Below are 22,500 nucleotides of genomic sequence, written 5' to 3'. Positions count from 1 at the left end.
AATGAATGAATGAATGAGCGGGCAAATGAATGAATGAATGAGCGGGCAAATGAATGAATGAATGAATGAATGAGCGAATGAATGAATGAATAAGCAAATGAATTAATAAATAAAAAAATGAATAAATGAATGAATTAATAAATGAGCGACTGAATGAATGAATGAGCAGGTATATGAATGAATAGATGTATGAATTTATTAATAAGCAAATGAATGAATGAATGAATTAATTAATTAATTAATTAATAAGCAAATGAATGAATAAATAAGCAAATGATTGGATAAATGAATGAATTAACTAATAAGCAAATGAATGAATGAAGGAATGAATGAATGAAGGAATGAATGAATGAATGAGTTAATTAAATAAATCTATAGCTACAGTATGATAGATGTTTTAATGTTTCTACATGACTTAAATTTTTAAAACAAATCTCAGAAATTGCTGGTAAATTGAACAAATGCTTACAAATAATTATCAAGTACATCCCTAATTAAACAATATTTTGAAGTCAAACCTCCCAACATCCCAAACAACAACAACAACAACAACCACAACAGTTTCTTGTAGAATGGACTGCAAAAAGAAATTCTGTGTATGTTAGTGGAAATGAAAGTAAATTTCAGAGTTCTGAAATAATGTTTCCTGTAAAATAACTGCAATAAGGGTGGAGAATAATCAGAGTGTGTGAGTGAGAACACACAGCGGAGGCTCGTGCTGCTTTGTGTCCTGGTGGATTATTCCTGATCTAAGCGGAGAGCAAACAGCTGAGCTCTCTATCTGACATCTCAATATTGAATGACAGTCAGTGCATGAAAGGTCACGTCCTGCTCGCTCATCTCAGCTAATGGAAACAGGGAATCAATAAACTCCCGCCATCAGCCAGCGGACGCTTCCAGGAAAGCCCTTCCTCCAAGAAACAAGGCAGATTTTCCAATACAAGCAAAAATAAACAGGGCTGAGCGCATTATGTCACTCATTACTGCGCTGACCGGCTGACCCGCTGACCTGCGCTCATTCCTCACCGTACCTGGAGCCTCACTAATCTCACTTAATCTCAGTCACTCCAAGACTCTGAAAGACCAATCCATGCTGCTGTCAGTCAAGACACATCACGAGGGCACTCGCTACGCATTCTTCAGCCGCCCACGTCAACTATAGTCATTTATAGTAAATACTACTACAGGGAGTTTACTTAAGTGCTTGTGTGATAATTCTATAGTTGCTATGGTAACACAAAAACTATAGTAATTGGTCTCCAGTGGTGATTCTGCTGTTGCTATGGTAACAGAAAAACCATAGCAATTGATCTTTTGTGGTGATTCTACAGTTGCTATGGTAACAAAAATTATAGTAATTAACCTATTGTGGTGATTCTACAGTTGCTATGGTAACACAAACACTAGTAATTGATCTGTTGTGGTGATTCTACAGTTGCTATGGTAACACAAACACTAGTAATTGATCTGTTGTGGTGATTCTACAGTTGCTATGGTAACACAAACACTAGTAATTGATCTGTTGTGGGGATTCTATAGTTGTTATGGTAACAAAAACTATAGTTATATAAAAAAATTATAATTCCAAGTTCAAAAAAAGTTTATTGTGAGAAATGAGCACAAAGTCGTGAGGAATCGAGGAAATTGACAATTGAGAGATACTTATAGCTAGTAGCTAAAATATTGGCCTTAGCACTTTTTACTATACAGTAGTTGTCATGCCACAGCAACAATAAAATTGTAGTTTTAAAAAAAAAAAAGGTATTTTTTAATGTTTTTTTTTATTCCAGCCCAACTAAAAGGAAAAGGACCAACTACTGTAGCTGTTTTTATCATTATAGCAACTGTAGAATCACCACAACAGATCAATTACTATAGTTGTTGTGTTACCATAGCAACTATAGAATGACAAAATAGATCAATCACTATAGTGCTTGTTACCATAGCAACTATAGAATGACCACAACAGATCAATTATTTTAGCTGTTGTGTTACCATAGCCACTAGAAAATGACCACAACAGACTGATTACTATTGGTGTTACCATAGCAACTGTAGAATCACCATGACAGATTAATTACTGTTGTTGTTGTGCTACCATAGATACTCTAAAATCACCATGACAGATCGATAATTGCTGTTTTGTTATCATAGCATGTATAAAATCATCACAATAGCTTAATTACTATTGTTTTTGTGTTACCATAGCAACTATAGATTGATAATTTTAGTGTTTTTTTTATTCCAGCCTAACTAAAAAAAAAGGAAATAGGAAAAAAAGGAAAAACTGTAAAAAAAATAAATAAATAAAAAATGCTTAGAAAAATGTGTCAAGCAGCACTTTGTGGCATATTTTGTCTTGAACTGGACTTGAGGTTTGGATTTTGAACACTGCTGTCGTTTTTACTTTCTCTGACTATTATTAATAATTCCCCCTCATGGCTTCAGTCTGCGCAGTGTGCGATGAACCCAGACCGATAAGACACAATGGCCACCCGATACCATGTGAACGGAAGAGCCGTCCAGCTCTCTTTGTGCCGCAGCAAGGCATTGTGGGAGGTTTTGTGGGTGGAGGACGAGGGTCCAGGATCTCGGCCAACAGCGGCTGACAAGAAACATTTGTTTCTGATTTGGCCAGCGAGCCTGAATGAGTCGAGCGGATACTCGCATTTCTCCAGTTACAGGATCCGTCCCGTTTTGTTGCGTTCCAAATGATGAAGATTTGGAAAGAGCACAAAAGCCAAACCCAAAACTGAGCCATTACTGACTGAAGAAAGAGGCGCTCGGAGAGATCCTGGCTCTCATCAGGGCCAAAGCAGACATTATTCAGAGGCAAAATCCACTCTCTCATGCGGAGAAGAGTCCAAACTCAGCTCAAATAGAGGAGCTCGTCAATAAGAACATCTCTACTGCACCCATTGTTGAGGACAGTTACTTACATTACAATCTCATGTTACTTCATAACAGAGTAAATAAAGTAAAAACGCGCTTTCTAAGGAAAGTAACGTGTTACGTTTACTTTGGTTGCTGTGTTACCATAGCAACTATAGAATCACCACAACAGATTAATTACTAAAGTTGTTGTGTTACCATAGCAACAGTAGAACCACAACAACAGATTATTTAATATAGTAGTTGTGTTACCATAGCAACTGTAGAATCACCACAACAGATTAATTAGTATAGTTGTTGTGTTACCATAGCAACTGTAGAATCACCACAACAGATTAATTAGTATAGTTGTTGTGTTACCATAGCAACTGTAGAATCACCACAACAGATTAATTAGTATAGTTGTTGTGTTACCATAGCAACTGTAGAATCACCACAACAGATTAATTACTATAGATGTAGTTACCATAGTAACTGTAGAATCACCACAACAGATTAATTATTATAGTTGTGGTGTTACCATAGCAACTGTAGAATCACCACAACAGATCAATTACTATAGATGTAGTTACCATAGTAACTGTAGAATCACCACAACAGATTAATTAGTATAGTTGTTGTGTTACCATAGCAACTGTAGAATCACCACAACAGATTAATTACTATAGATGTAGTTACCATAGTAACTGTAGAATCACCACAACAGATTAATTATTATAGTTGTGGTGTTACCATAGCAACTGTAGAATCACCACAACAGATTAATTATTATAGTTGTGGTGTTACCATAGTAACCGTAGAATCACCACAACAGATCAATTACTATAGTTGTAGTTATCATAGCAACTGTAGAATCACCACGACAGATCAGTCAATCTGCAATAACACTGCACTTTTCACAAAAATAATGCAAACATTAGGAGAACATTCTGTTAATGTTGTAAAACATTTTATGAGATGGAAAGAATCTTACCAGAACTTTACCAGAAAATGTTTGCTGTTAGCTAACACAAACAAACAAATGAACAAAAAAATAAAAATAAAAAATACAACATACACTAAAAATGCTGGGTTGTTCAAACACAAATGTGTGGAAAAATGGACAAACACAAGCATTGGGTTAAAATTGGGCAATAAATTAAACTCAACAAAATCCAGCAGTTTAGTTTGTTGAAATATTAACCAAATTTATGTTCAAAAACCCCAAATAATAGTGTATATTATAATGTTAAGGAAATATATGCGCACACATCTTTTAGAATGAACTAAAAACACAACCTGACCTCATTGTTTAGTTTAGTTTAGTTTTTATAAAGCACTGAATTGTGTGTGCTTCTTTCCTGGCAGCTTGTTAAAATGCATCTACATAATACCTCTTGGCCTTAAAAATAAGCCTATGCTTTCAGCTCTGTTGATTATAATTGGGCGGTGTAGTGCATAACTAGTAGTGTAGCTGCTGTGGTGGACCATAAACACACTGTAAGCAATGGGATACAACAAAACCAGAACACTCCCATCATCATCAAACACACAACCCTGATTATAATGGAGGCCTTCTGGGCTCGCCTCTCTCACTCACTTCTCTTCTTTTCCTCTGCGTGTTCTATTTTCGTCTGTGTGTTGATGTATTATGTGTGTGTTATAATGATAAAGGTAAGAGTGTGTGTGTGTGTGTGTGTGTGTGGGAGATGAATCTGTGTCAGTTACGCAACATGTTCAGCTCTGCTTTCTGTCTGGGTGGAAGGAGAAAAAAAATGCAATTACCGTCGGATTCCCGGAGGCCTCGTCTGTCGGCCAATCAGAGTGCAGGAGCACCACCATGACAACGGGTTACTAAGCAGAATCTCCTGACAGGAGGAATGTCGTCTCTCGCACTTCATTACTGAAGAAAACTGCAGGAGACGAGACTATTAACACCAGAACACATCCATATTCTCAATCTGAGACACTCAGTCGTACATCACTGAGGAAATGCAGTATTTATAGACATCTTCATGTGCAATGTGGAAGCTGTGCTCTGAAAAATAAAGGGCTGTTGGGTCAAATACGGACAAACTCAAACACTGGGTTAGAAAATGTCATTTAAGTCGAATTTCAAGAGTTCACACTTCGCTGATAGCTGATTAGGCTAGTTTGGCATGCCCTGAGAGAACCCTGAGCTCAGAAGATCCTCGAGTCTGGGGCTCCCTTCTGTTTGCAGGGCGAGAGAAGAGTCTGAGTTCAAATAGGCCTCCCCTATTTAGAGTTGATGACAGATTATAAATTGCTATATGGAGATATACTGCTGGCTAAGAGCTCGACTATAGTGCTAATTTAGACATACAGTATAGAGAACTACATATAGTGCTAATGTTCTCCCCGTGTTGGTGTGGGTTTCCTCCGGGTGCTCCGGTTTCTTCCTACAGTCCAAACACATGCGCTATAGGGGAATTGATCAACTAAACTGGCCGTAGTGTATGAGTGTGTGTGTGAATAATTGTGCATGGGTGTTTCCCAGTACTGGGTTTCAGCTGGAAGGGTATCCACTGTGTAAAACATATGCTGGAAAAGTTAGAGGTTCCTTCCACCGTGGCGACCTCTGAAATAGAGACCAAACCGGAGGAAAATTACAGAACGAATGAATGGCTGTTAATTACATTTTTAATAATTATTAAATTATGAATTAATAAGCATTAAAAAGTCAACAAACATTAATATGCGTTGTTAATAATAAGTTCATTATTAAATACATAAAATAATATAAACTGATTAAACCTTATTATAAAGTGTGACTCATGCAAGAAAATTTTCATATAGATTTAACTTTTTGTCCCGTTTCTTGTCTGAAAATCTGAAAAAAAGATTCATTGCTATAAAAATAATCTTTTAGTTTTATTTTAATTTTATTCAGTACATTATTTTCTTTGTTTTAAGAAAAAACTCACTTAATTTTAACATTTTCTGAAGACAATATTTTTTTACTTTAATTTATTTTTAGATATTTAGACCGGAAACAGGTTAGAAAATCTAAGTAAGAAAGGCAACTTTTGCATTGTAAATACAACAACCTGCAATAAACACAACAGAAGCCATGTACAATTGCTACAGTGTAATTATAATGTCTAAAACAGCTCATTAAATTAAACATACTCCACTTTAATACAGTTTATTTTCTATTCCACAGCAGCTCATTTAAACTGACTGTCTGATCTGAAAATATCATTCTGCAGTCGTCATTTCTGTCTCTCTCTCTTTCTCTCTCTCTCTCTCTGTGTGTGTGTGCGTTTGTCGCTTAAACTAAAGTACAGAAAACTCTTTGTTTTTGCTGATTGTGTTTTGTCTGCAACTCAATATGCACCCGAGACCACCCATGAGTTTACAGAGCAGCTTTGAGGATTATTACAGTCACAGGTGAGACGTGAATATGAACACAAGCACTCTGTGTGTGTGTGTGTGTGTGTGTGTGAGTGTGTGTTCACCATCATTACTACTGCAGATTTGATCATGTTAAAGGCACAATATATACAACAGTAGAACAGTGCTATATATTTGGCTGACTTATGGACTTATATTATGCCAGATGTTTCAACACAGGCTCATTCTGAAAACATAGTCCAGCGGATGTTTCTGAAACCAGCGAATTATGTAGCCGGAAGTATGCATGGCTGCATTTTGTTTTTTTAAATGAACGCTATGGGGTGGTATAACGGCGCTCTTTTTGGCGCTTATCGGCTGACCGCTTACCTCTGTGTGGAGGGCTTTCCCACCGCAACCAGTTTGTTCAGTTAGCTCATCGAGTCCAGGGAACAGTGGTTCCAGAAATCAGGTAAGACAAAACAGGATCCAAAAAATAAAAGGAACGAGTTCATAACAGGGTGAGAATGTGGTAAAATCCTCAATCGTGGAAAAAAGCAGACGAGGACTTTTCTCTTTCTGGACAGCTTTTGTAAACCGTCAGCTGGGTTTAGGGAAGTAAGCGGGCGGGCAGGTCAATCATTCACTCGCGCGAGGTATTTGAGATGCGGAAAAGTGCGCACTATAGAATTAACACAATATATTAATAACAACATTACCATGGCAACTATAGAATCAACACAATATATCAATAACAACATCACCATGGCAACTATAGAATCAACACAATACATCAATAACATTACCATGGCAACTATAGAATCAACACAATATTTCAATAACAACATTACCATGGCAACTATAGTATCAACACAATATATCAATAACAACATTACCATGGCAACTATAGTATCAACACAATATATCAATAACAACATTACCATGGCAACTACTGCATCAACACAACAGATCAATCACTACATTACCATGGCAACTATAGAATCAACACAATATATCAATAACATTACCATGGCAACTATAGAATCAACACAATATTTCAATAACAACATTACCATGGCAACTATAGTATCAACACAATATATCAATAACAACATTACCATGGCAACTACTGCATCAACACAACAGATCAATCACTACATTACCATGGCAACTATAGAATCAAAAGAACAGGCCAATTACTATATTACCATGGCAACTACAGAATCAACACAACAGATCAATGATTACATTACCATGGCAACTATCGAATCAACACAATATATCAATTACAACATTACCATGGCAACTACTGCATCAACACAACAGATCAATCACTACATTACCATGGCAACTATAGACTCAACACAGCAGATTATTTCAGGAACTATAGTATTGTTCAAAAACCCTAGAATGTACTATATATGAGCACAGTATGTTGTTTTCATGCGTGTCTGAGAATGCCTCTTCAAACATTCATCAAACTCCACTCTGTTATATGAGAACAACATCAGAGTGCTCTAATCTCCAGCATATGTGAAAGTGGTGAATACGTGTTATTGTGGTGGCTTTAAATGGAATGACACATGCAGTCCTCCTCCTGGACATAAACAGGACTCACAGCTCTGTCAGCCAAATCCTGCTTTCTTTTCTGCCCTTTTTCACATTCCAGCACACTGAGAGTCGGTCCAGCGCGCTTTACACATTCCTCCTGACCTCCGGAGCGCTCCTGCCAAAGCCAACGCACTGTAATTACTGGGGCGGAGGCTCCGCGGCCTACTCTTTTTCCGGAAATCTGGGAATATCTTACCCACTTAACTGTATATTGCTCAACACAACAAAAACAAGAGCTGCAGAGGAAAATAAGAGCTGGAATGAGTGCCATGTGTGAGCTGACATTCAGCCGTGAGTGTTCATCCGCTGGCCACAAACACATGGAAGAGATCCGAGCTGGAATATATCAAAGACACACAGCTATTCTCAACAGCTCAGACCTCACGCTGCTTCTGTGAAGGACGTCCACCGGGTCTGAGAGGTGCTCGGGTCATTTAGATGCTGTGTGTGTGTGTGTGTGTACGTGTGTGAGTGTGATGTATTTCTGCTGAATGGAAACAGATGAAAGCGTCGGGGTAAAACACAGTTCTCGTAGCAGTGTGATGTTGACCTGCTTTACTGTTAAGCTGGATAAAGAATGCTGAAGACGTATTATTGGCTTCAATCAGCCAGCAGAGATGGGGGATACCACACAGTTTTTTAAAGGGTCACGAAACACGAGAACACATGTGTTGAGCTGTTGACAGTGGTATATGTGTCCCACACTGCTAAAAACACTATTAGGACACCTATATTTCACTAAAAAGTGTAAATTGGTTGTTTTTGCGTTATTTCAAGCAAATTCGTACTTCCGCTTTGAAACTAATTGTTGAAGCTGCGTCACGGTCATGAGATAATAGCGTGTATTCCAGCGTGCAGACTGGACGTCTGTGCCAGAGTGTGTCTTATTACGTCTTACAGTGTGCTGCATTAATGCATGAGTAAAGCTTGGTTCAAACCAATCAGCGCGCTCTATTGTGCAACTTCATTAATATTCATTACTGTCACAGTGTTTAGACGACAGAGACGCCACGTTGTGTTGGCGAAACAAGCGTGAAGTGTTGCTTTTATAGTTTGCTGCAGTGAAGTTTTGTTTTCATTTTCTCTCTGTGAGAGCGCAGCTGGAGTCACGTGTGGATTAACAGTGTACGCGACGCTCCACAACAATAACTTACGTGTCTAAGGAGGATTATTGTTTACCTGAGAGCTGTTCTCATCTGCAAACGCTGAGATCCGGATTCGCTTTAGTCTCCTCTTAATAAAGACGCGGCTCTAGTTGCTGGTGATTGTCCTGTCTCTACAGATTTGCTCTTTGTTTATTCAGTTTGTTCATATGGAACTAACTATTGCACCGAGTGTAAACATGTTAGCACCACAACCAAACTTTAACCTCGTGTAGGATTTTCACCGCATTTATTGACCGGAATAACACACGCGGCTTTCTGACGCTACCTGCCGTGTGCATCTAAGTTTCCGGGAAATGCTGAGGAGTTTTTTTCTCTCATTCGCCGTGCGGTATCAAACATTGCATGAAAAATACACGCTTAGAGCAGTTCCTCCAATCAAATATCTCGTTTGTCTTGAGGGACATGAATGAATTCCCTGAATGAAAGAGCCAAACTGCAGTTAAAGTCCACCATTTAATCATTTGGCAAATAATTCGACTACAGATGTCCAGATGTCAGCGGGTGCCCAAATAGACACTCCCACACCATGCCTCTTTTCTTCCTCCGACACTCCCCCCTAAACAGAGCTGGACACGCCCACTTTTCTGACTTTTTCCAAACTAGAGGTGTGAAAACACCCTGCTGAAACGAGGGGGTCTCATGGCCCTTTAATAAAGAGTCATGAAACCCTCGTGTCTCAGCAGGGTGTTTGCACATCTCTAGTTTGGAAAAAGTCAGGAAAGTGGGCGTGTCCAGTTTAGGTGGGAGTGTCGGGGGAGGGAAAGGCTTGCATTAAAATGGGAGTTTCCGTTTGGGCACACGCTGATTTTCACAGCGGCAACACAAACACAGACGCAGGGGAGAAAGACAGTGACTTTATTTACATGGACATCAGTAATCGAAATTGGCAAATTCTTAATGTGTGGACTTTAACTGCAGTTTGGCACTGCATGCCCCTCGTGACAAACAGGTATTGTATGCAGGAACTGCTGGAGTGTAGATTTAATAGAGTGATTGATACCGCACAGCAAATGGGAGAAAAAAACCCTCCGCATTTCTCTGTAACTTAGATGCACTCAGTAGGTAGTGTCAGAAAGCTGTGTGTTATCGGATGTCCTTCCAGCTGCAACCCAGTATTGGGAAACACCCATACACACTCATTCACACACGCACCCTACGGCCAGTTTAGTTGATCAGTTCCCCTATAGCGCATGTGTTTGGACTGTGGGGGAAACCGGAGCACCCGGAGGAAACCCACACCAACACAGGGAGAACATGCAAACTCCACACAGAAACACCAACTGACCCAGCCGGGACTCGAACCAGAGACCTTCTTGCTGTGAGGGCGCAGTGCTGACCACTGAGCCTTTGTGTCACCCCGAAATTAGAATTGGTTCATTGAATAATCTGCGCTGTCATTGAGAGTGTGTGCATTTAAAGCGGTGTGAGTGTGTGTGTGTGTGTGTGTGTGAGGGTCAGTGTTGTGCAGTGGACAGCAGATGCTCTGTGTGTTTCCTGTGGATCTCTCAGCAGCTCGTCTGCAGACGGCAGGTTTGTGTGAATAATGTTCAGGCGCTGAGTAATGCTGCTCAGATCAGCCTGTCACACTGTTTACCAGGCCACAGAGCTGTGTGTGTGTGTGTGTGTGTGTGTGTGTTTGTGAATGTGGGTATTTGTGTTTGTATGTGTGAAGGTGTTTGTGTCTATGTTCATGAATGTGTGTTTGTGTGTGTATTTGTATATGTGTGAGTATATTTATAGGTGTGTATGTGTGTGTGCGCGTTTGTGAATGTGGGTATTTGTGTTTGTGTGTGTGATAGTGTGTTTGTGTCTATGTTCATGAATGTGTGTGTGTATTTGTAAATGTGTGAGTATTTATATTTATGTGTGTGTGTGTGTGTGTGTGCGTTTGTGAATGTGGGTGTTTGTGTGTGTGATAGTGTGTTTGTGAATGTGTGTGTGTGTGTGTGTGTGTATTTGTGTTTATGTGTGTGGTTGTGAATGTGCGTGTGTTTGTGTGTGTGTTTGAACATGGATATTTGTGTTTATGTATGTGTTTTTTTGTGAATGTAGTTATTTGTGTTAATGTGTGTATGTGTGTGTGAATGTGAATTTTTTTATGTCCGGGTATTTGTGTTTGTGTGTGTGTGTGAGTGAGTGTGTGTTTGTGAATGTGAGTATTTGTGTTTATGTGTGTGTGTGCCTATTTGTGAATGTGTTTGTATGTATGTATTTGTGCTTATGTGTGTGTGTGTGTGTTTGTGAATGTGTATGTATATATGTGTGTGTTTATGTGTGCATATGTATATATGTAGGTGTATCCGTGTGTGTGTGTGCCTATTTGTGAATGTGTGTGTGTTCATATGTCTGTGTGTGTTTTCCAGCATGCAGCATATAATTACACACTCCGTGTCTCGCCGTAACACATTCCTTCCTGTGTCCCGTACACACTGGTCCTCCATCAGTTTATCCCAGGTTTGGAATTCCCCTCCGTCAGCAGACCACACACACACACACACACACACACACACACACACACACACACACACACACACACACCGTCTGCTCCTCCCTTCCCAGCGGCAGCAGTGTAATTTTCACATGCAATCATGTGCTTAACTGTTAAACCCAGATTCGCTGTTAGCTGCGGTGTGTGTGTGTGTGTGTGTGTGTGTGTGTGTGTGTGTGTGTTTTGCGTCAGCAGGAAACAGTGGCGTTTTGTTCTGTCAGTTTCATGTGCAGTCTGGATTTATGAGGAGCAGGATGAAGGATGCTTTATATATTCCTCGAGTCAGCTCAGACTCATCATGTGTTCTGAACACTGTTTGGGTTATTCAGAGCTTCATCAAGCCCTCATTCAGGAGCGCCACTTGGGGTTAAAACAACCCAAGCCAGCCCGTGTTGCTCTGTTCTGCTAGTGGTCAAGGGAAAGTTCACACACAAATGAGAACCGACTAACTATATACTCACTCAGTTTGATTCTTCTGTTGAACACAAAAGAAGATACTTTGAAGAATGTTGGAAACCGGTAACCATTGAGTTCCATAGGAGAAGTCAACGGTTACAAGTATATACATTTTAAATTGCCTCCAGGAGAACTCATAAAGGTTTTAAACAAATGAAGATTAAATAATGACAGAATTTTTAAAGGCCGCATTTACACTGCACTGTTCAGGTGAGTGTATCTTTCAGATCGACCTGCGCACAATTGTAGCTTCTTTTTTGCTTCAACCTTTTCATTTGATTATTGTAATAATTTTAGCTACTATTAGTAATATTCACAAGCACATTTTAGTAATATTTCAAGAGTTCACCCTCAGCTGATGATTGATTATAAAGCGTGTTTGGCATGCTGTCCCGGGAGAGAGCCCTGAGCTTATAGGATCCTTGAGCCCGGGGTTCCCTTTTGTTTGCAAGGTGAGAGGGGAGTTTGAGCTTAGGTAGATCTGGAGAACTCCCCTGCTGTAGGAGCTAATGAACAGATAGTGATTGATCTTAAGAGATAACTACTTACCGATTTGGATTAGTCAGTTAACTTAAGCTGCATGTTTTTGGGCGGTGGGAGGAAACCGGGGAACCCGGGGGAAACCCACGGGAGCACGGGGAGACTGTGTAAACTCTGCACAGAAATGTCGGCTGGCTTGGTAAGGAGTAGAACCAGTGACGTTCTTGCTGGCAACAGTGCTAACCACTGGGCCACCGTGCCACTCATCTAAGAAAGGAGGAGGAGTATGGGTGGAAGGGGGGATTCTTCAAGATGAAGATGGCTGTGATATGGAGCTGAGGGTATTTATAGTGGATTAGGAATCATCTGATTGGTCAATCATGAATTGAATAATGTGGGACCAGCCTCAAAAAATCATAATCATGTGATCCTCTCAACATTGCTTTATAAATAAACTTCACTTATTGTTGTTATACCTGATGTTATACCGCCATCTACAGGTCAGATGAGTAACCTTTGCGTTTATATTTGTGATTTGTTGATACTTCAGTATCAGGTTTGAGTTTAATTGCTGTATTTTTACTTCCAATTCACAATACCTGGAAGAAGCGTGTAGTTTTCAGAGCTGTAGTCATAGTAAAGTGAGTTTGGGAGATTTCTGGGCCTCATGATCTGCATGTTCCCTAAAATAACTCCATCAGTTCTTGCACTGTACAGTGTGTTTGTTTCGAGGTCACCCTCAGTCGCTGTGTTTATAAAGCCGTAAGCCAGTAATTTTCCAAGATCCGCTCTGTGGGTTGATGGCAGCCAGGCAATGTAAACTCACACACGCACACGCACACGCACACACACACACACACACACACACACACACACACACACACACACACACACACACACGCACACGGGAGTATTTGAAAGAGAGCCCTGTTCTCTCTCACAGTATCACCACAGCAACACACTGCTCTCGGCCTCATGAGAACTGCAGCCAATCAGAACAGCCGAACAGGGAAACGCCTAACTGTCTGGCTTACATGATTGGTTAGTAAAAATCCTGCCTTTCATTGAATAAAAATATTTATAAACGTAATAAATGTGCCATTTTTCATGGTAATGTAAAAGAAAACATTTAATTGCAGAGTTCATGCAGAAAAACTACATTACCCATGATGCTGCACAAGAAATCCACCAATCAGAGAGTCACAGAAAACACTTAAGTGTACCTTAAAATTGTTAGCTCCGCCAACTACCATGAATCACCACAAATAACGTGTGCTGCGTCCCAATTCACATACTGTCCATCCTAAATAGTATTGAAAATTGAATTAGTGTGTCCCAAACTGTGAAGAGTACGCCAAAGGTTATCGAATGCGCTACTATTAACAGTATAAATTGGAAGTGTAAAACCATCCATACTTGAACCGCTACTCCTGATTAATAAAGGGACTAAGCCGAAAACAAAATGAATGAATTACGTGTGGAGATGGTTGACGGGAAGTAACTAAGCCACAAAATAGTTAGTTAATAATGTAGTATGACTCAAAGCTTGTATACTCTTCTGTTATCCTGTCCCAATCACCAGCGATCTATCCATGCAGATTGCTGGCAGGGCCGGCGCGTCCACAGAGGCGACCTAGGCGGCCGCCTAGGGTGGCAGAATAGAGAGGGCGGCGTCCGCGACACTACCTTCACCACCCGCGCCCTCAGTAAAGTCCGAGTCTAGGGCAGTATAATAGAGAGGGCGGCGTCCGCGACACTACCCTCACCGTCCGCGACACTACCCTCACCGTTCGCGACACTACCCTCACCACCCGCATCCTCAGTTATGTCCGCGTCTAGGGCGGCAGATTAGAGAGGGCGGCGTCCGCGACAGTACCCACACCGTCCGCGACACTACCCTCACCACCTGCGCCCTCAGAATGGAGAGGTCGGCCAGCTTTTACTTTAGGGTTGAGGGCGGCATGACCGTCCTTTGCCTAGAGCGGCAGTTCAGCTTGCTCCGGCCCTGATTGCTGGTATACATGTGGACCACTATAAGGACTACAAACCAGCTGGTATATGGACTACAAGTTCCAGTCATGCACCACATACACTCACACCAGTTCCTGATCCTGACTGATTGCAAACACACAGCAGGAGGATTGTCAAAGAGAACTTTAAATACACACACACATCTGCGCTGAGTCTTTTCACTGAACATTATGATGCGTTTTGCCATGTTTTGACCCTCGCCTTGTTTGTTTGTTTACGTTGTATGCTGCCTGCCTTTTGACCATTTGCCTGTTTATCGACCACGACTCTGGATTGCCATGTATACATCTGTTATCTTCTGTGACGACAGCTGTTTGCCTGATCATTCTGTTCAATAAACCTGCGTTTGGATCCGCTCTCCTTTTGTCAGTGTCCACTTCACATTACAGATACACTTAAAAGTATACATACTTTTAAGACGTAGTATAAGTAGGAGAAATGAGAGGCAGCAATAATTTAGTCTCACTATTCATATCAGGACACAAATGTTTATGGGTATAACACAGGTATTACAGAAAAAGGTGAATTGTGAGGACATTCCTGATATCCCTGATTCTTTAAAGGTTTATGCATCAAACAGAATGATTTTATTCAGAGAGTAAAACTGCACACAGTACACTGTAAGTGACCAGGCTGGAGAGGAGGAGAGAAAATAAAGTTTATACAGTATGAAACCAATGGAAACCAATGTAATGTTCCCACAATTCACAAAAAACATCTGTGTGTATGTGTGTGTGTGTGTATGTGTGTGTGTGTGTGTGTGGGTGTGTGTGGGGTGGGGGGGGGTTGGGGGGGGGGTTGGGAGTGTCTGCTTTCACTCTTTCATCATGGAATGGGCTCTGTGTGCTGAGAAAGAGGATTTTGAGCACAGTTTAGGCTTTGTCACAAAATGCTTTGCAGAAATAAAAAACAGCACTTAGCGATGAAGTGTAAACCATGAGCTCAGAGGATACTGATGATGGAGACCACGTCCCATCAGTGACCTGAAAACACACAATCAGAGAAAATACTGTTACCATGGAAACACGGTTCCCATGCATTTGCTTTGTAAATAACTGACAGCATCATTTATAGAAACACGAGCATTCAACTCTCCATCTCTGAGGCACGATGCTGGCTTTTCTATATTTCACTGGTGAAGAACATCTGAGGAGGTCAAAATCTTTTCATGACGTTTGACGCACAAGGCACAACAAACTAAACTATATTCAAGATCTTTTTTCTTTCTTTTTTCGGTCTGAATATACTGATTTATCTAACCTTTTTTTCCATGAAATGAGACCTTTTGTGTCTGCTGAGATTAATTTTATTTAACTATTTGTTTTTAAAGATTTATTTTTAACCTTTTTGCCTTTTTTGGAAAGGACAGTATTGAGACAGGAAGCGAAGTTGGAGAGAGAGAGAGAGAGAGAGAGAGAGGTATGGTCAGGGAAATGTCCTCTGCCCTGTGATTCAAACTCGGGACACTCTGACGTGATACTGCATCATATGTCTGTGTGCTAACCACTAGGCTATTGCGCAGACATAATTTGGAATTATACAGTAATAAAAAAAATATTCAAAATCTCCTTGGTAAAAACATTCAACTCTAATATGTAAAAAAATAAAAAAATGAATACATAATTTAAAAACACTCTAGAATTCTGATTTTGGCTTTATTCAGTATTCATATTTTTTTCTGTGAATTTTGTGCAAACTAGGGTATATTTTCACATATTTCAAGATTACGTAATTGAGTACTACAAAGCTATTGTCTCAATGTGTATGAGAATATCGACTAATGATGCCTACAAAGTCCATTTTAATTTGCTTAGTCCCACATGGAAAAATACCATGGTCATTTAAAGATACTTCTGTGTTTTTAAACTATACTAAAATTAAGCATTGTGACAATATACAACTATATTAATTGATCTGTTGTGGTGATTCTGCAGTTGCTATGGTAACACACCAACTATAGTAATTGATCTGTTGTGGTGATTCAACAGTTGCTATGGTAACACACCAACTATAGTAATTGATCTGTTGTGGTGATTCTGCAGTTGCTATGGTAACACACCAACTATAGTAATTGATCTGTTGTGGTGATTCTACAGTTGCTATGGTAACACACCAACTATAGTAATTGATCTGTTGTGGTGATTCTGCAGTTGCTATGGTAACACACCAACTATAGTAATTGATCTGTTGTGGTGATTCTACAGTTGCTATGGTAACACACCAACTATAGTAATTGATCTGTTGTGGTGATTCTACAGTTGCTATGGTAACACACCAACTATAGTAATTGATCTGTTGTGGTGATTCTGCAGTTGCTATGGTAACACACCAACTATAGTAATTGATCTGTTGTGGTGATTCTACAGTTGCTATGGTAACACACCAACTATAGTAATTGATCTGTTGTGGTGATTCTGCAGTTGCTATGGTAACACACCAACTATAGTAATTGATCTGTTGTGGTGATTCTGCAGTTGCTATGGTAACACACCAACTATAGTAATTGATCTGTTGTGGTGATTCTACAGTTGCTATGGTAACACACCAACTATAGTAATTGATCTGTTGTGGTGATTCTGCAGTTGCTATGGTAACACACCAACTATAGTAATTGATCTGTTGTGGTGATTCTACAGTTGCTATGGTAACACACCAACTATAGTAATTGATCTGTTGTGGTGATTCAACAGTTGCTATGGTAACACACCAACTATAGTAATTGATCTGTTGTGGTGATTCTACAGTTGCTATGGTAACACACCAACTATAGTAATTGATCTGTTGTGGTGATTCTGCAGTTGCTATGGTAACACACCAACTATAGTAATTGATCTGTTGTGGTGATTCTGCAGTTGCTATGGTAACACACCAACTATAGTAATTGATCTGTTGTGGTGATTCTACAGTTGCTATGGTAACACACCAACTATAGTAATTGATCTGTTGTGGTGATTCTGCAGTTGCTATGGTAACACACCAACTATAGTAATTGATCTGTTGTGGTGATTCTACAGTTGCTATGGTAACACACCAACTATAGTAATTGATCTGTTGTGGTGATTCTACAGTTGCTATGGTAACACACCAACTATAGTAATTGATCTGTTGTGGTGATTCTGCAGTTGCTATGGTAACACACCAACTATAGTAATTGATCTGTTGTGGTGATTCTACAGTTGCTATGGTAACACACCAACTATAGTAATTGATCTGTTGTGGTGATTCTGCAGTTGCTATGGTAACACACCAACTATAGTAATTGATCTGTTGTTGTGATTCTGCAGTTTCTATGGTAACACACCAACTATAGTAATTGATCTGTTGTGGTGATTCTACAGTTGCTATGGTAACACACCAACTATAGTAATTGATCTGTTGTGGTGATTCTGCAGTTGCTATGGTAACACACCAACTATAGTAATTGATCTGTTGTGGTGATTCTGCAGTTGCTATGGTAACACACCAACTATAGTAATTGATCTGTTGTGGTGATTCTACAGTTGCTATGGTAACACACCAACTATAGTAATTGATCTGTTGTGGTGATTCTGCAGTTGCTATGGTAACACACCAACTATAGTAATTGATCTGTTGTGGTGATTCTGCAGTTGCTATGGTAACACACCAACTATAGTAATTGATCTGTTGTGGTGATTCTAATTCTATAGCTGTTATGGTAACACAAATATAGTAATTAATCTATTGTAGTGACTGTGGTTGCTATTGAATACTAATATAAATAGTATATAGCATAAATATATATATATTCTTTTTTTTACAGCTATATATAATATACTTTAAAACATCGCAGTTACTACACTACAACATTTAATTCTTATTTATACAGTCTATCAGCTCATTATAGTTGATACTACAGTATGGTGGAGCGTTCAGTTAGAAAGAGTTGTAGATACTATAATATATACAGTATAATACATGACAGGTTAATTCAAAAACACTCTAGTATGTACTATAAGTTACTATACTGTACAGTACTTTCCAAATCTCTCGATCAGACTAGAAACAGGCTGTTTTAAAGCTGGGTCACGCATGGAAAGGGATATCTTTGGGAAGCTGACATTAAATGCAGGAGGAGTGTCTGTGCTCATGAATGGAGATGTATTTGGGTTACAACTTATTTACACAATGTGCTGTACAATCTCATGACATGTAAAGCTCAGAGCCACACACACACACACACACACACACACACACACACACACACACACACACACACACACGCTGTCTACGTGGAATGAAACAGGTATCCTCGGAGTCCTCTGTCGCCCTACAATGGATCTGAAAGCGCCGTGTCTCTCCCCACCCCGTGAACCGCTCTTTCCCACACTTAATAATTAACCAATGAAAAACGAGCCGCACAGGAAACCAGAGACACAAAACTGAACTTTTCCTCCTGAGAGGCTGTTTGGTCACCTGATCTGCTCGCCCAATCACACGTCACGCCTGCTCTGATAAGAGCGGCCTGACCCCAGCATCTATTCATGTGTGTGACATCATGAACTCGGCTCAGTTAGTCAGTGCCGAGTGTTTTTCCACAGTAAATGTTTCATCAGGGAAAGGTCAAAGGTCACGGGTCACATGCGTACATTCAGCAGGAGAGGCCCTCACAGCTCTCCCTGTGGTCCATTACAACACACTATATGCATGACATATTAAAGTTATATAATATATAATGTAAATTGTTGCCGGCTGTTCATTAATAAATAATACAAATAATAATAACAACGAATTATTGCTTTCTCCTATTTCATACCATGATTCCGGCACCTAAAGACACATTTCAGATGTTGTATTTCAAGACATTGTCAGGTTTAACATACCAGCCTGTTAAACACAATCAGAACACCCTAGCAACCAAGTCAAACCCTACCTATCAAACATACTTAAGATACCCAAACAACCATGTGTGACTATTAAACACAACCAGAACATCCTCAGCAACCACGTGGCAACCTATTAATCACAGTCAGAATACCCTGACTGCATGGCAACATATTAAACACACACAAAATACCCTAGCAACCACGTCAACCTGTTAGACACACTCAGAATACCCTAGAACCACATGGCAACCTATTAAAGACACTTATAATACCCTAGCAACCACATGTCAGCCTGTTAGACACACTCAGAATACCCTAGCAACCACATGTCAACCTGTTAGACACACTCATAATACCCTAGCAACCACATGTCAGCCTGTTAGACACACTCAGAATACCCTAGCAACCACATGTCAACCTGTTAGACACACTCAGAATACCCTAGCAACCACATGTCAACCTGTTAGACACACTCTGAATACCCTAGCAACCAATTCAACCAATTCAAAACTCAGCATACCTTAGCAACTGCATGGCAATCTCGAAAACACACTCAGAATACCCTAGCAACCATGTCAACCTGTTCAACACTTAGAATACCCTAGCATCTAACCACGTCAACCTGTTAAAAGCTCAGAATACCTTAGAAACCGCATGACATCCTATAAGACAGACTGAGAGCACCCCATCAACCACATAAGAATTTATTTAAGACACTCAAAGTACCCTAGAAACCCCATGTCAACCTGTTAGACACACTCATTATACCGCAGCAACCACGTCAACCTGTTACACATACTGCACTCAGAGTACCCTAGCAACCACGTCAACCTGTTAGACACACTCAAAATACTCTAGCTGCAACTTCAAGCCATTCAAATCTCAGAATACCTTAACAACTGCATGGCACCCTAGAAAACACACTTAGAATACCCTAGCAACCATGTGAACCTGTTTAACACTCAGAATACCCTAGCATTTCACCACGTCTACCTGCAAAAACTCATAATACCTCAGTAACTGCATGACAACCTATTAGAGAGACTGAATATTCAATCAAACACGTGATAATGTGTTAAACAAACTTAAAATACCCCAGCAACCACATGTCAACCTGTTAGACACACTCCGAATACCCTAGCAACCACATGGCAACCTATTAAACATATTTAAAATACCCTAACAACTACCTCAACCCATTCAAAACTCAGAATACCTTAGCAACTGCATAGCAACCAAGAAGACACATTAGGAATACCCTAGCAACCACGTCAACCTGTTAGACAAACTTAGAATACCCTAGCAACCACATGGCAACCTATTAAACATACTCTGAATACCCTAGCAACCACGTCAATCTGTTCGAAACACTTAGAATACCCTAGCAACCACATATCAAGCTATTAAACATACTTAGAATACCCTAGCAACTGCATGGCAATAGATCAGACACTCTTAAAATACCCTAGCAACCACAATAAAAACTATTTAAGAGAGTTAAAGTGAAGTTGAAACTCTTGAGTGTTCCATCATCTTTGACTGACACTCGGCGCAGTTTAAAATGTAAACAGTAGCCAGATTGCCTGACATTGCGTAATCCGCGTCTGAAACAAAGAAATCAATGCAAGTATTTGAATGAAGAAACACAGAGGCGCACTCCTGACTGAACTCATGCTTCAGATCTGTTCTGCTCTTTGAAGCTTTGACACAAGCATGTTCAACAAGCGTGAATCCCTGGAATAACAAACATGACAGTCTGCAGCAGATGATGAAATGGATCGTTTGACAGAATAATGCAAGTCCTGCTCAAACTTTAAACTTCTGCTGGCAGCGGCTGACCGTCTCCAGCGGTATCTGGGAGACGGTTACCATGGCGATGGACCACTGTCTCTCAGCCTGTCTGAGATGCTGCAGTGACAAAGCAGACATTTATTCTGTGCTGCCTATATATATATATATATATATATATATATATATATATATATATATATATATATATATATATATATATATAAATAAATATAGAATATCTAGTGTTGAAAACAGCTGAAGCGTAGAATGAATCTCTTAACTTTTTCTCCAAGACAGGAGCGAGATTAAAAGAATTACCAAACATTCAGCAATCTCACAATGTTTCAAACTGTTCTCAAGATCCACAATCAAACATCTCAATATGGACGGATTATCTGCAGAAATCAACACTCATTTTCTGCATTCTTAATGGTTGATAACCAACCGATGATTACTGTCACCTAGCAAATACATAAAACACCCTAGCAACCATAATGCACCTGTAGCAACCATGGAAAAAAATTTCTGCATTCCAAAGGGTTGACAACCCATGATAACCTTCATCTAGCAACTACAGAAAACACCATATGCACCATAGTACAGCAACCATTAAACACAATCAGACTCCCCTAGCAACAACATGGCAACTTGCTAAACACTTAGAATTTCCTAGAAACTGCATGACATTCTATTTAACACACCCAGAATACCCTAGAGATGGCGCAACCACCTACTAGCACACCCAAAATACCCTAGCAACCATATAGCAACCTAATAAATACTCAGAATACCATAACAACAACACGACAACCTATTTAACACCCAGAATACCTTTGCAATGGCATGACAATATTAAACACACTCAGAATAACCTAGCAACCAAATAGCAACTTTATAAATACTCAAAATACCCTAGCAACAACATGACAACCTATTAAACACACCTAGAATATCCTAGCAACAACACAACAACCTCTTAAACAGCCAGAATACCCTAACAACAACGTAAATCAATTGAACACTTAGGATATCATAGCAACCACATGGAACCCTATTAAGAACACTGAAAATACCCTAGCAACAGCATGACGACCTAATAAGCACACTCAACATACCCCAGCGATTATATGTCAACCTATTAAACACAATCAGAATACCCTAGCAACAACATGGCAACTTGTTAAACTGTCATATTACCCTAGCAACTGCATGACAACCTATTTAACACACCCAGAATACCTTATAAACTGCTTGATCACCTACTAGAACACTCAAAATAACCTACCCTAGCAACAACATGACAACCTATTAAACACACTCGAAATAACCTAGCAACCACATGGCAACCTAATAAACATCTAGAATACTCTAGTAACCACATGGCAACCTGTTAAACACACTTAGAATA

General features: G+C 39.8%; 1 long non-coding RNA gene across 3 annotated transcripts in view; it reads right to left on the bottom strand.

Annotated features, from left to right (window-relative positions):
• Positions 1-4,656: 4,656 nt before the first annotated feature.
• LOC137496742 (uncharacterized) overlaps positions 4,657-22,500 on the bottom strand; it is a 112,834-nt gene continuing 94,990 nt past the window's right edge. For 2 of the 3 annotated variants that reach the window (XR_011017305.2, XR_012387388.1), the window contains one exon: positions 14,934-15,440. This is a non-coding gene — a long non-coding RNA (uncharacterized lncRNA). Of the gene's footprint in view, positions 4,785-14,933; positions 15,441-22,500 lie in introns of those variants that run through there. The other variant, XR_012387387.1, reaches the window with a different exon arrangement.

This window comes from Danio rerio, chromosome 11 (assembly GCF_049306965.1).
Source record: "Danio rerio strain Tuebingen ecotype United States chromosome 11, GRCz12tu, whole genome shotgun sequence".
Lineage (NCBI taxonomy): Eukaryota > Metazoa > Chordata > Actinopteri > Cypriniformes > Danionidae > Danio > Danio rerio.
Note: the sequence above shows the minus strand (reverse complement) of the source record. Positions and strands in the feature narration are given on the sequence as shown.